Genomic DNA, 16,068 nt, shown 5'->3' with positions numbered 1-16,068 from the left:
GGTGTTTCACCTTCTTCTCCAGCAGAATCAGTTTGAGAGGATCAGAACCTAAAGGGAGAGTTAAGGAAGCATGTCAGAGAAGGGAAGAGTTAAGGAGCATGTCAGAGAAGGGAATAGTTAAGGAAGCATGTCAGAGAAGGGGAGCGTTAAGGAAGCATGTCAGAGAAGGGGAGCGTTAAGGAAGATGTCAGAGAAGGGGACGTTAAGGAAGCATGTCAGAGAAGGGGAGCGTTAAGGAAGCATGTCAGAGAAGGGAAGAGTTAAGGACGCATGTCAGAGAAGGGAGAGTTAAGGAAGCATGTCAGAGAAGGGGCGAGTTAAGGAAGCATGTCAGAGAAGGGGAGAGTTAAGGAAGCATGTCAGAGAAGGGGAGAGTTAAGGAAGCATGTCAGAGAAGGGAAATGTCAGAGAAGGTAAGAGTTAAGGAAGCATGTCAGAGAAGGGGCGTAAGGAAGCATCAGAGAAGGGAGCGTTAAGGAAGCATGTCAGAGAAGGGAAGCGTTAAGGAAGCATGTCAGAGAAGGGAGAGTTAAGGAAGCATGTCAGAGAAGGGGAGAGTTAAGGAAGCATGTCAGAGAAGGGGAGAGTTAAGGAAGCATGTCAGAGAAGGGAGCGTTAAGGAAGCATGTCAGAGAAGGGAGCGTTAAGGAAGCATGTCAGAGAAGGGGAGCGTTAAGGAAGCATGTCAGAGACGGGGAGAGTTAAGGAAGCATGTCAGAGAAGGGGAGAGTTAAGGAAGCATGTCAGAGAAGGGGAGCGTTAAGGGAGCATGTCAGAGAAGGGGAGCGTTAAGGAAGCATGTCAGGAAGGGGAGCGTTAAGGAAGCATGTCAGAGAAGGGGAGAGTTAAGGAACCATGTCAGTTGAAAGGGGAGCGTTAAGGAAGCATGTCAGAGAAGGGGGAGCGTTAAGGAAGCATGTCAGAGAAGGGGAGCGTTAAGGAAGCATGCAGAGAAGGGGAGCGTTAAGGAGCATGTCAGAGAAGGGGAGAGTTAAGGAAGCATGTCAGAGAAGGGGAGAGTTAAGGAAGCATGTCAGAGAAGGGGAGAGTTAAGGAAGCATGTCAGAGAAGGGAAGAGTTAAGGAAGCATGTCAGAGAAGGGGAGCGTTAAGGAAGCATGTCAGAGACGGGGAGAGTTAAGGAAGCATGTCAGAGAAGGGGAGAGTTTAAGGAAGCATGTCAGAAGGGAGCGTTAAGGGAGCATGTCAGAGAAGGGGAGCGTTAAGGAAGCATGTCAGAGAAGGGAGCGTTAAGGAAGCATGTCGAGAAGGGAGTAAGAAGAGGGAGAAGTTAAGGAACAGCAGTTGAAGAGGTAGAGCATGTCAGAGAAGGGAGCGTTAAGGAAGCATGTCAGAGAAGGGGAGCGTTAAGGAAGCATGTCAGAGGAAGGGAGCGTTAAGGAAGCATGCAGAGAAGGGGAGAGTTAAGGAAGCATGTCAGAGAGGGAGAGTTAAGGAAGCATGTCAGAGAAGGGGAGAGTTAAGGAAGCATGTCAGAGAAGGGAAGAGTTAAGGAAGCATGTCAGAGAAGGGGAGCGTTAAGGAAGCATGTCAGAGAAGGGAGCGTTAAGGAAGCATGTCAGGAGAAGGGGAGAGTTAAGGAAGCATGTCAGGAAAGGGAGAGTTAAGGAAGCATGTCAGAGAGAGAGAGTAGAGAAAGGAGAGGTTAAGGAAGCATGTCAGAGAAGGGAAGAGTTAAGGAAGCATGTCAGAGAAGGGGAGATTTAAGAAGCATGTCAGAGAATGGGAGAGTTAAGGAAGCATGTCAGAGAAGGGGAGAGTTAAGGAAGCATGTCAGAGAAGGGAAGAGTTAAGGAAGCATGTCAGAGAAGGGAAGAGTTAAGGAAGCATGTCAGAGAAGGGGAGAGTTAAGGAAGCATGTCAATTAAAGCACCACAACAACGAAACTACAATCTTTGGCAGATGTTTCCAGGAGGATTTCCCAAATGGCACCCTACTCCGTTTATAGTGCACTACTCTAGATCCCATAGGGGCTACCGTTCGTCGGGCTACCGTCTGTCGGGCTACCGTTCGTCGGGCCACCGTTCGTCGGGCCACCGTTCGTCGGGCTACCGTTCGTCGGGCTATCTTCTACGGTTCGTCGGGCTACGGTTCGTCGGGCTACGGTTCGTCGGGCTACGTTCGTCGGGTACCGTTCTTCTGGCTACCGTTTCGGGGGCCTGGTCAAAAAGTAGTGCACTATATAGGGGCATAGGGTGCATTTGGGACTCTCATTAAACCTTTACAAGTCATCCGCTTGCCTCAAAACACATTAAAATGTACCTTGTGTCGAAAGTGCAGTATTAAATCTCTTGGTGACATACCTGTCGGGAGAGAATGTGAAGAATGTGAAATTTGCCTCAGGGAGGACATTTCTATCACACGTGTGGAACATGCGTCCCAAATTACACCCCCATCCCTATAGAGTGTAATACTTTTGACCAGAGCTCCATGCGCCCTATATAGGAAGTAGGGAGCCATTTGGTGCTCAACGTCATGATCTAAGACCCCCCCCCCCCCCCCACCCCCTGAAAAGATGCAGCCTGTTTCTGTAAGCTGGGTTCATCACCATAACAAGTGGCCAATAGACACACATCTTTCTATGGGCTAATCTAGGACATGTTAGAGGCTACAACAACAGACACCTGATCGCCCCACAGATGACCAGGTCCTATAGCCTAAAGCAGGGTCTAAAGCAGGGCCTAAAGCAGGGTCTAAAGCAGGGGGGCTAAAGCAGCGCTAAAGCAGGCCTAAAGCAGGGTCTAAAGCAGGGCTAAAGCAGGGCCTAAAGCAGGGCCTAAAGCCTAAAGCAGGGTCTAAAGCCTAAAGCAGGGCCTAAAGCAGGGTCTAAAGCAGGGTCTAAAGCCTAAAGCAGGGTCTAAAGCCTAAAGCAGGGCCTAAAGCAGGGTCTAACGAGGGTCTAACGCAGGGTCTAAAGCAGGGTCTAAAGCAGGGCCTAAAGCAGGGTCTAAAGCAGGGTCTAACGCAGGGTCTAACGCAGGGTCTAACGCAGGCCTAAAGCAGGGCCTAAGAGCAGGGTCTAAAGCCTAAAGCAGGGTCTAAAGCCTAAAGCAGGGTCTAAAGCCTAAAGCAGGGCCTAAAGCAGGGTCTAAAGCAGGGTCTAAAGGAAAGCGGTCTAAAGCAGGGTCTAAAGCAGGGTCTAAAGCAGGGTCTAACGCAGGGTCTAACGCAGGGTCTAAAGCAGGGTCTAAAGCAGGGCTAAAGCAGGGTCTAAAGCAGGGCCTAAAGCAGGGCCTAAAGCAGGGCCTAAAGCAGGGCCTAGAGCAGGTCTAGAGCAGGGTCTATGAAAGGAAGGGGTGCCATTTGAAGCCAGGGAGAATGGCAGAACAGTTTTACCCAGGAACACTTGGGATCCCTCTAGAGCTGTCCCTCTCAGAGAGCTGTTCATGTGTTCATACAACTCCTACAGACGGAGAGAGAGAGAAAGAGAGTGGGGGAAAGAGAGAGAGAGGGGGTAGAGAGAGAAAGGAGAGAGGGGGTAGAGAGAGAAAGAGGGGGGAGAGAGAAAAGAAAGGGAGAGAGGGGGTAGAGAGAGAAAGAGGGGGGAGAGAGAGAAAGAGAGGGGGGAAAGAGAGAGAAAGAGGGGGTAAAGAGAGAAAGGGAGAGAGGGAGGAGAGAGAAAGAGAGGGGGGAGAAAGGGACGAGAGAACCGGTAAGACAAGATTCTAAGTTCAATGTTCCACAAACACACAAGGTCACACATCTTGGAATAAAGTGATTCAAGCCTTTGGTGATGAAACATTTGACGGTGAAAGAGAGTTGACTGGAAACACTCACCTTCAATATAGATATTCTGTGAGAAGTCTTTCTCCTCAAAGTAGGCGTGTGTGATGAGCTGTAGTTTAGCTTGGAGGAGACCGTACAGAGGCTGGGGAAGAAGGGACACCATTGACTAAGTGAAGGGTAGTCACCAGTAGTCTATCATCACAAACGAATAATGGCTGATTTCACCAATGTTCAACTTCACAGGCTCATTAGAAAGAAAAAAATTGAGCTATATTTAATTAATATTATTATATATATAATAATATTTTATTATTTTATTCCAGGAGGCTATGAGGCTTGGTCTGCGTTCTGCGTTTATGTGAGGAAGAGAACCAACGTCTCCCTACTGAGTCCTGAACAGAAACAGCTGTGTAGGCCGGGGTGTACGGACAGAGAGGAGGCTGTCCACTGACCCAGGGGTCGGGGGTCATAGAGGGTCGGGGGTGTACGGACAGAGAGGAGGCTGTCCACTGACCCAGGGGTCATAGAGGGACGGGGGTGTACGGACAGAGAGGAGGCTGTCCACTGACCCAGGGTCGGGGGTCATAGAGGTCGGGGTGTACGGACAGAGGAGGCTGTCCACTGACCCAGGGGTCGGGGGTCATAGAGGGTCGGGGGTGTACGGACAGAGGAGGCTGTCCACTGATCCAGGGTCGGGGGTCATAGAGGGTCGGGGTGTACGGACAGAGGAGGCTGTCCACTGATCCAGGGGTCGGGGGTCATAGAGGGCCGGGGGTGTACGGACAGAGAGGAGGCTGTCCACTGACCCAGGGTCATAGTGTGACTTTCCATAGAGCGATCCCCACCCTTCTCTCCCTCCCTGTCACATCAGGACACTCACCACTCGACTGAGGACACACACATACTCACCACTTCGACTGAGGACACACACACACACACCACTTTCGACTGAGGACACCACACACACTCACCACTTCGACTGAGGACACACACACACACACACACACACTCGACTGAGGCACACACACACACACACACACACACACACCACACACAACACACACTCACCACTTGACTGAGAACACACACACTCTTCTGGACCGTCTCCCTGGTGACATCAGCCAGTCGGACCTTCAGGGACTGAAAAACAAAAACAACAAAACACTTTGATGTCTAATGACCTAATGACACGTCAGGAAACAGTCAGGAAACAGCCAGAAAACAGCCAGAAACACCAGGAAACAAGCCAGGAAACAGCCAGGAAACAGCCAGGAAACAGCCAGGAAAAGCAGGAAACAGTCAGGAAACAGTCAGAAACAGTCAGGAAACAGTCAGGAAACAGTCAGGAAACAGTCAGGAAACAGTCAGGAAAACAGTTCAGGAAACAGAACCACAGAGAATGAGTATGACTCTACTCTGTAGTACAGTCCGGTAGGTATCGTACAGCTGGTAGAGACTCTACTCTGTTGACCAGCTGGTAGAGACTCTACTCTGTTGACAGCTGGTAGAGACTCTACTCTGTTACCAGCTGGTAGAGACCTACTGCTGTTGACCAGCTGGTAGAGACTCTACTCTGTTGACCAGCTGGTAGAGACTCTACTCTGTTGACCAGCTGGTAGAGACTCTACTCTGTTGACCAGCTGGTAGAGACTCTACTCTGTTGACCGCTGTAGAGACTCTACTCTGTTGACCAGCTGGTAGAGACTCTACTCTATAGTACAGTGGTCCTCTGCTGACCAGCTGGTATAGACTCTACTCTGTTGACCAGCTGGTATAGACTCTACTCTATAGTACAGTGGTCCTCTGTTGACCAGCTGGTAGAGACTCTACTCTGTTGACCAGCTGGTAGAGACTCTACTCTGTTGACCAGCTGGTAGAGACTCTACTCTGTAGTACAGTGGTTCTCTGCTGACCAGCTGGTATAGACTCTACTCTGTTGACCAGCTGTATAGACTCTACTCTGTTGACCAGCTGGTAGACTCTACTCTATAGTACAGTGGTCCTCTGTTGACCAGCTGGTAGAGACTCTACTCTGTTGACCAGCTGGTAGAGACTCTACTCTGTTGACCAGCTGGTAGAGACTCTACTCTGTTGACCAGCTGGTAGAGACTCTACTCTGTTGACCAGCTGGTAGAGACTCTACTCTTAGTACAGTGGTCCTCTGCTGACCAGCCTGTAGAACTCTACTCTGTTGACCACTGGTAGAGACTCTACTCTGTTGACCAGCTGTAGAGACTCTACTCTGTTGACCAGCTGGTAGAGACTCTACTCTGTTGACCAGCTGGTAGAGACTCTACTCTGTTGACCAGCTGGTAGAGACTCTACTCTGTTGACCAGCTGTAGAGACTCTACTCTGTTGACCAGCTGGTAGAGACTCTACTCTGTTGACCAGCTGGTAGAACTCTACTCTGTTGACCAGCGGTAGAGACTCTACTCTGTTGACCAGTGGTAGAGACCTACTCTGTGACGCTGTAGGACTTGACCAGCTGGTAGAGACCTACTCTGTGACACTGTAGAGAATGGGGAACCAACCTAGCTTCTATTTGGCGGATAGCAGGAGACGCCGTACACACACTTCATATCTGCCCCAGCGAGAGGAGGGAGGTGGAAGAACACGGGTTCTGAGAAAACAAAAACAACAAAATCACATCATTCGCTGCTATTTTCCAAGAATGGTCTACCTGCAATAACATGTGGTTGTTTTCCCTACTAACGTTGATGAATGCACTGCCTGTAAGTCGCTCCAGATAAGAGTCTGCTAAATGACTCAAACGTAAAAATGTAGCTAAGCAACATCTCTCTCTGATCTGAGATCTGTCGTAACATGGTCCTTAGTTATTAGCCAAACAAACAAAAAACGTCAACAGCAATTCAGCACTAGCAAATGAATTACACATTAGTAGCGACTAAAGATGACTCAGTGAGCATCTGTTGTTTGTAGCGACTAAAGATGACTCAGTGAGCATCTGTTGTTTGTAGCGACTAAAGATGACTCTGAAAATAACTTGTTATCTTCCCTCTGTTGTTGTAATCAGCACCAAAACATCGTTAGCCTTACGGACCTGTAAAAATAAACTGTCAAATGTTTGAAAATCACATCCTCAATTAACTGATGGGATGGAGGAAGGAGCACGTGATTCCAAAACATTTGACATTATTACAGTTACATAAGGCTACCGCACTGACGCTGTCGGTGTGATCCAGGAGTCAGGATGTTTTTGGTACGAATTACAACAACAACAACAGAGGGGAAGATGATAACATTAGAAAGGCGTCCACTAGACTACATCTGTAATGGATCATGTGGATGTATACGAGGATCTATGGACGTGTCATTCAATTAGATCAGAGAATCTGGGGTTTGGACTTGGATCAGGAGGCCAGTGGCCATGACGACGGTAAGAGACGGAGTGGTTTTTCTAATGTTGCTAAGGCATCCTCCCTCTCAGAGCTACAGTCAGGGAAACAGACTGCAACAAGGACCCGTCTCCGTGACTGCAACCAAGGACCCGTCTCGTGACTGCAACCAACGACCCGTCTCCGTGACTGCAACCAACGACCCGTCTCCGTGACTGCAACCAAGGACCCGTCTCCGTGACTGCAACCAACGACCCGTCTCCGTGACTGCAACCAACGGACACGTCTCCGTGACTGCAACCAACGACCCGTCTCCGTGACTGCAACCGACGACCCGTCTCCGTGACTGCAACCGACGACCCGTCTCCGTGACTGCAAACCGACGACCCGTCTCCGTGACTGCAACCGACGACCCGTCTCCGTGACTGCAACCGACGACCCGTCTCCGTGACTGCAACCGACGACCCGTCTCCGTGACTGCAACCGAGGACCCGTCTCCGTGACTGCAACCGAGGACCCGTCTCCGTGACTGCAACCGAGGACCCGTCTCCGTGACTGCAACCGAGGACCCGTCTCCGTGACTGCAACAGAGGACCCGTCTCCGTGACTGCAACCGAGGACCCGTCTCCGTGACTACAACCGAGGACCCGTCTCCGTGACTACAACCAAGGACCCGTCTCCGTGACTACAACCAAGGACCCGTCTCCGTCAGCAACAAGGCCAGAGACAGGTCGGGGCAGACAGACTAGACGGCCCAGTACAGCTAGCTCTGGTCCCGGGCGTTACTCGCGGCTTGCTGACCCTGAGCCTTTAGCGTCAGCAAGCAGCACGTAACACCCTGGACCAGAGCAACAGCACAGCCAAGGACATATGAAGAGCCACAGCTGTAGTCTACTAGCTTCCTCTCCTCAGCAGCACGATGCACTGCTCTACTCTACTCCCATGAACTGTGCCATCCCATGTATGAGTCTGTCTCATGTTGTCRTTGCTTCTATAGCCCGACTGCACTGCAGTGAATCACTAATCCCTAATGAAAATGTACAGCGTGAGTGAGGTTCATGCACCCGGCCAACAAGCAGCCAGTGAATCACTCACAGACGACACTACAGGGCCTACAGTGTAAAACATGGAATAGGTGAGGACTTGTACAGTACAGAGATTATTTCAAATCTGGTTCTACACATACCGGAGTGTAGTTAAACKAATCATTTTTACTAATACAGATGTAGGCCTTATGTATAACACAGACTTCATATCTATAATATTGTTCAGCTTTCGCATCTTACTAGGGCTAACCGTTACATATCCACTTGAAAGAAATGGATGTGTTGCATAATATTACTGTGAATCGAGTCCATTCTCTCCCTCTGTACTGCTTATCAACAGGACCAGGTCAGTAGTAGACCAAAAGGAAAATCAGATCACATGATGAGTGACTGCTAACTAGCTAACRGCCCGGCCCGTCGGCCTCAGTGACATCATGAACAACAGAAGGAGGCTTGCCAAGATGGAGGGCCTCAAGGGCAACACTACCCAGCAGAACAACAGTCACACGCTGCACCACAGCTAGTCTATGACCTAACTAGCTTTAAAAACTCTCCTTTCCAACATTAATTCCTGCTGATTTCACATACTAACATGAGCACTGCAGTAGCCCAGTTAGGCTAAGCCAAACATGATGACGAAGCTGTTCATTTTTTCCCACAGAGGTAATGATGACTCATCATCAGCAGATTTATTTGACCCTTATTTTAGCAGGTAAGGTGTCTGAGACGTGATAACAGAGTCTCAAACGGGGTGAAGACGGCGGGGCTAAATGTGACAGTAGACTCATTATTAAACTGTCAGGAGCGGTGTAGTAACACAGGTAGGAGAGATGGAAAGATGGAATGATGGGGAAAGAAAAAAAGAGGAAGTATCTGGTTGTGTCCCAAATTGCACCCTATGGGCCCTGGTCAAAAGGTAGTGCACTATAAAAGTAAGTGTGCCATTTGGTTTTTATGTAAAGGTTAGGGTCAGGGGTCAGGGTTTTATGTACCTTCTTGGTAGTTGTGTGCTCCGTCAGGCAGGGTTAAGGGTCAGGGTAAAGGTCAGGGTGTTATTTACCTTCTTGGTAGTTGTGTGCTCCGTCAGGCAGGGCAAGGAAAGGCAGGTACTTCCACTCCTCAGGCAGGTTGTTGCTGTCATGGCCCTCCTCAGGGATGAGGGGAGGGTAGGAGTATTCCACCTGAGGAAGAGAGAGAAAACACTGCAGATGTCAGCACCTACAAACCAGTCCATAGAAACCAGCACCTACAAACCAGTCCATAGAAACCAGCACCTAGAAACCAGTCCATAGAAACCAGCACCTACAAACCAGTCCATAGAAACCAGCACATAGAAACCAGCACCTACAAACCAGCACCTACAAACCAGTCCATAGAAACAGTCCAAGAAAACCAGTCCATAGAAACCAGTACAAATTAGAAACCAGTCCATAGAAACCAGCACCATAGAACCAGCACCTAGAAACCACACCCAGAACGACCAGCAGCCCCAGAAACCAGCACCTAGAAACCAGCACCTAGAAACCAGCACCTAGAAACCAGTCCCTAGAACCAGTCCCTAGAAACCAGTCCCTAGAAACCAGTCCCTAAGAAACCAGTCCCTAGAAACCAAGCCCTAGAAACCAGCACCCAGAAACCAGTCCATAGGAACCAGCACCTAGAAACCAGTCCATAGAAACCAGCACCCAGAAACCAGTCCATAGAAACCAGCACTAGAAACCAGTCCATAGAAACCAGCACCTAGAAAACCAGTCCATAGAAACCAGCACCTAGAAACCAGTCCATAGAAACCCGCACCTAGAAACCTGTCCATAGAAACCAAACACCCAAAACCAGTCCATAGAACAGCACATACAAACCAGACCATAAGAAACCAGCCACCTACAAACCAGTCCATAGAAAACCAGCACTACAAACCAGTCCATAGAAACCAGCACCCACAAACCAAGTCCCATAGAAGCCAGTTCCATAGAAACCAGCACCTAGAAAACCAGCACCTAGAAACCAGCACCTAGAAACACAGCACCCAGAAACCACACCCAGAAACCAGCCCCTAGAAACCAGCCCCAGAAAACCAAGCACCAGAAACCAGCACCCAGAAAACAGCACCCAGAAACCAGCACCTAGAAACCAGCACCGAGAAACCACGAGGACGTGCACAGTCAGGACAACACGCGGGAGTGCACAGTCAGGACAACACGCGGGAGTGCACAGTCAGGACAACCACGCGGGAGTGCACAGTCAGGACAAACGCGGGATGCACGTCAGGACACACACGCGGAGATGCACAGTCAGGACAACACGCGGGAGTGCACAGTCAGGACAAACACGCGGGAGTGCACAGTCAGGACAACAACGAGGGAGTGCAGAGTCAAGACAACACGAGGGAGTGCAGAGTCAAGACCAACACGAGGGAGTGCAGGAGTCAGGAGACAACCAGCAGAGGGAGTGCAGAGTCAGGACAACACGCCGGAGGCAGCAGCGGGAGTGCAGAGTCCAGGACAACACGCGGGAGTGCAGAGTCAGGACAACCCGCGGGAGTGCAGAGTCAGGACAACACGCGGGAGTGCAAGTCAGGACAACACGCGGGAGTGCAGAGTCAGGACAACACGCGGGAGTGCAGAGTCAGACAACACGCGGAGTGCAGAGTCAGGACAACACGCGGGAGTGCAGAGTCCAGGACAACAACGCGGGAGTGCAGAGTCAGGACAACACGCGGGAGTGTGAGAGTCAGGACAACACGCGGGAGTGAGAGTCAGGACAACACGCGGGAGTGAGAGTCAGGACAAACACCGGGGAGTGAGAGTCAGGACAACACGCGGGAGTGTAGAGTCAGGACAACACGCGGGAGTGTAGAAGTCAGGACAACACGCGGGAGTGTAGAGTCAGGACAATCACGCGGGAGTGTAGAGTCAGGACAACACGAGGGAGTGCACAGTCAGGACAACATGCATAACAGCAGCCCAGATGAAGAGGGCTATTCACAATGGTCTGATCATCATATGACTATGAGTCACAGAAGCCTCTGGATAAAGTACTGAACATGTTCAAGGTCCTGTAATGAACTCAGCTGTTCACAATCTAGTTAAACAAGAAGCCTGTCTCCGGAGAAGAAAAGTCAAACAGCCATAACCTTGGCAAATAGTAAATAATTGTTAACGAACAATGTGCTGTACTGTCAGGCAACATTAGCTACATAAATTCCATTGCTGCTGTGCAAGATTSATTTGTGAAAACTGTAGGCTAGAACAAACTATATTTTTGCGGTTCAGTAAAGGTAATAACATAACTGAGTGTCCCAATTGGCACCCCATCCCCTATATAGCGCACTACTTTTGACCAAGGCTAAGGACTACATGGGGAATAGGGTGCTTATTTGGCATGCAGGCCAGATATGGGAGAACACATTGCAGTAATAGAAACTGGGTCGTTCCATGTCATTTCAGCAAACCACAGATCCACCATTTCAGATTGTTCTGAACTAGTTCCTCAGTTAGAAAAATATAAAAGATTAGCATTCCCGCAATATTATTTTGTTGAAATTGCACCCAAATAGCCTCTTTTAATTGACAGGATTCACATAATATATATATATATATATATATATATATAAATATATTATAGTACCTAACATCCAAACATCATCCTACCAATGACAGACGTAAGGAATCCAAAGAAAAAGGTCCTAAGCCACCCACAGACCACCCCACATCAGCAAACGGCTCACCTCAGGGGTGAGTGCTTAGTCCCCTTTGAGCTGTTCTTGCCAAAATATGGACTTGGTTTTTTACATAATAGGGCTATCTTCTATATACCACCCCTACCTTGTCACAACACAACTGATTGGCTCAAATGCATTAAGGAAAGAAATTCCACAATTTAACTTTTAACAAGGCACACCTGTTAATTGAAATGCATTCCAGGTGAATACCTCATGAAGCTGGTTGAGAGAATGCCAAGACTATGCAAAGCTGTCATCAAGATAAAGGGTGTTAACTTTGAAGAATCTCAAATATATTTTTATTTGTTTTGGTTACTACATGATTCCATATGTGTTATTTCATAGTTTTGATGTCTTCACTATTATTCTACAATGTAGAAAATAGTAAAAATAAATAAAAACCATTGAGTAGGTGTGTCCAAACTTTTGATTGGTGCTGCTCTCCTCCACGATTGCACATTCAGCAAATCCCCAGCAGAGGGAGTTCCCTTTGAATCCATTTTCCTATTCACTGTGTTGGTGGTGCTCATAATATGTATCATACCTTCTGAATTAGCAAAACCCACTCTGGACATTCAATGTACTTGTAGATTAGTCTATAATGTTCCACTCAATGTCTTAAAATTAACTAAACTAAGTTAGTTAATGTCTTAAACAATGTCTTAAAATTAACTAAATCAAAAAAAGTACTTTAAAATGTGAAAAATTGCATTTTAGAATCTAGACATATTCCATACATCTGTAGCACACTATAAGGAGTATAACGACTCCAAGGTGTTGTCTGTATCATGTACGCTTCACACATCATAGAGTCTGACAGTATAACGACTCCAAGGTGTTGTCACGGTTCACACATCATAGAGTCTGACAGGAGGCATGTACAGGTCTAAAAAAGGAACTAAAATCATCATGATTTTCAACAAAAAAAAAATGGTTTGTGATACATAAGTAAAAAGCATGTAATGTGAGAATTGCCAAGACAATCGGAGAGACCTATGTTGGCATGGATTGCTGGCTCTATGGTTCCTGACGGGAAGGGTACTTAGAAATAACCTAGAAACTGTTCTAGGAACAGAAACTAACAGAGCCTAATACAAATTGAATTGAAGAATAATAATTTGTCCAGTCTGTGGTTGCAGAAGCAGAACAGGAACTAGCCTAGCGCCTGCCGTTTATAAAGGCTCATGTGCATGAACATACAACAAGGCCTTTGGGCAAATTGTGTTTGTTGAAAACATATGTGCGGTGAATCTCCCCATTCATTCTTTATTGCGTACCTCAGAAGGGATAGTCCCTACTCTCTTCAGAAGCTCTGTAGATAATTATTGTAATACACTTGAGGTATTATCTTGTCCCTGTTCATTTCCTGACTGAATGAGCAGGTTAACTCTTTCTGCATGCATGCAAACACACACACACACGACCTTTCAGTAGGTTAACTACCAGGCGTAAACACTGCCCTTGTAGTCCATCGTGTCTGTCAAGCTCTCCTTAACATTTGTCAAATGACTCACTAAACTTTGTGGCTAATCCTTGAAACCAAAACCACAGTGACAACAACATTGCAGGCAGTGACTGTGTGTATAGATGTATTTTGGATTTGCGTATGATACGTTCTTTAATAACAGTCACAGGACTGAGGGGATATAGGCTAGCAGTACAAACATCGGCACGTTGAAATAAAACCTCTGGCCAAGAGCGAGGAAATTAGCCGTGGGGAGATAAGATCTCATGTCAGGGAAAAGTGCACATTAATACTGATTATTATTACATTTCAGTAATTGACATTGACTGTAGTTCTTCACAATATAGCATGACCATGCACTTATAATAATGCTTGGTACACCAACAAATGGCCTGTCCCATCTGTGCTGGTTTATAAAACAAGTGATCAGTGACTACCAGGCAGTAGTGTCTCGTCAGCCAACCACTTGTGGGTTGAACAGAACAGAGTCATTCCATTTCAAAAAGCACAAGAAACAGGATTTCAACACCCACCAGCTCAGAATGTTCTGAAATCGTTTTTTCCCCCGTTTTTTCTGTAGATAGAAACAGATAAGATTAGCATTCGTGAAACATTTGTTTCATTAAAATATAATATGATCTCAGAGGATTTAAGCTAATTGAGTGCACCCACATTGGCCATTTAAACTGATAGGATTCATATCATCTTTAATAAATATAGTACCTAACATCCAATTTGGGTGGTAATTCTTCATAACAATGAGACGAGGAAACCCATAAAATGATCAATAGCCACCCACAGGACCCCCCACCCCCCACCCCGCCACACACCAATCACATCCCAACAACCAGTATAGAGTATCAGATCTATGTCTGACAAGTAGTAGGAAGCTGCTGCTTGGATTATTGCTTCTTCAACCTTTGTAATGTGCTCCCTGTGAATCTAGTGATGTTTTTTCCCCTCCCTGTTCTCTTAAAAACCCCAATGCATCAACCCAACGCACCTTGAATAGTCCAAAGAGTGGCAGCTCTCTGAAAAAGGGCCATCTTTAAATGGTGCAATTCTCATATGAAGACTTTTCTTACGAGTTGAAAACCTCAATGGGAGAAATGGGCTAGTGACTGAAATGTTGTGACAACCCTAATCAAGTAATACACTTATAAACCATTGCATGGCAGTCATATGTAGTGTGATTAGTGACATTTACCAGTAAACCCAACACAATACTATTACCATTGCAAAACACTATACAGTGTGTGGGACTTTTATACCATAGAAAAGCATTAGAGACCACGACATTGAAGCCATTAGAACTGCAGTAGCCTAATGGTTTGCGTATTCACCAATTACCAGGAATGGTATAACTAATCCAGACCTTTTTAAAATGGAACAAACCACACACAAAGGTGCCGTTTCATGGACACAATTAAGCCTAAGAACAAACTGTCTAGCTTAAAAAAAAAAAATGTATTCAACATTTATTTAACTGGGCAAATCAGTTACGAACAAATTCTTATTTACAATGACAGCCTACCGGGGAACAGCAGAACGACMGATGTTTACCTTGTCACCTCGGGGATTCGGTTACTGGCCCAACCACCACAAGGCTACCTGCCCAACCGAAAGGCTACCTGCCCAACCACAAGGCTATCTGCCCAACCACAAGGCTACCTGCCCAACCACAAGGTTACCTGCCCAACCACAAGGCTACCTGCCCAACCACAAGGAAAAACATGTGATCCATGTCATAAACACAAGAGATCTATTGATCGTTTTATTAGATTCCTCGTGTCTTCCTCATTGTTAGGAAGAATTATGTTCCCAAATCGGATGTTAGGTACAATATTTATTGAAGATTAAATCAATCCTATAAATTCAAATGGCCAATTTGGGTGCAATCAATCAGTTACATTCTTCTCAGAGATAAAATAATGTGTCAGGAATGCTCATCTTATCTATTTCTAACTACAGAAACGATTTCAAAACAATCTGAGATTGTGAGTACATGGCTTGTTGAAATTACGTGGAATAACCCAACAGCAAAGGTCCCTGTCTGGATTGTTGTTACTGGTGCTGGTCAGTCAAATAACTAAATAGTTCATTCACTCACACCCCCAGCCATTACCCAATACTCTGCTTGACGCATAGTGTAGCCTCCTAGTCGGAGCAGCTCTCCACTCTATTCTGCTAATAGTTGCCTGGGCAGCCGCTATGGGCAGCCGCTAGTGTGCTTTATGGATCTCCACTGCCCAGGCTACCTAGTTAGCAAGCATCACGAGATTGACGTACCTGACAGCCTTTCTTGTGGTGAAATCCGACTACCACGATATGTAACACGGGTCCTTTGAGTTCCTCTTTGCCATTCAACTCCATGGCCCCCGATATTTGGGCAGTTATGTGTTGTTTTCCACTTTTGAGAGACCCAATGTAAACAGCGTTGAAATGAACGGGCGCTACTCTTGGTGTTTCTTGAATCGACGTCCGCAGTTACACAATCAACCCAAGGGATTTTCTCTTCCGCCTCGTCTGTTCCAGTAGTGGGATGACGTCCCTCAAAATGAAGCGCCACCGCTTGGGCATGACTCTTTTATGATTGTTTTTTATCCACCGAATCAATAATCCCATTCTGTTTGGGCTGCATCAAATCAGTGAATGTATAATTCCTTGTACATATTAATTGACCATAGTCATAATGAAAACGACCCCAGTGCTTGGATACAATAAAAATCAGTG

The 16,068-nt window shown here is 47.0% G+C and overlaps 1 pseudogene; it reads right to left on the bottom strand.

Moving 5' to 3' along the window:
• The window catches only part of LOC112071235 (late secretory pathway protein AVL9 homolog), a 50,966-nt pseudogene extending 34,898 nt beyond the window's left edge, over positions 1 to 16,068 (bottom strand).

Source organism: Salvelinus sp. IW2-2015, unplaced genomic scaffold (assembly GCF_002910315.2).
Source record: "Salvelinus sp. IW2-2015 unplaced genomic scaffold, ASM291031v2 Un_scaffold1552, whole genome shotgun sequence".
Lineage (NCBI taxonomy): Eukaryota > Metazoa > Chordata > Actinopteri > Salmoniformes > Salmonidae > Salvelinus > Salvelinus sp. IW2-2015.
Note: the sequence above shows the minus strand (reverse complement) of the source record. Positions and strands in the feature narration are given on the sequence as shown.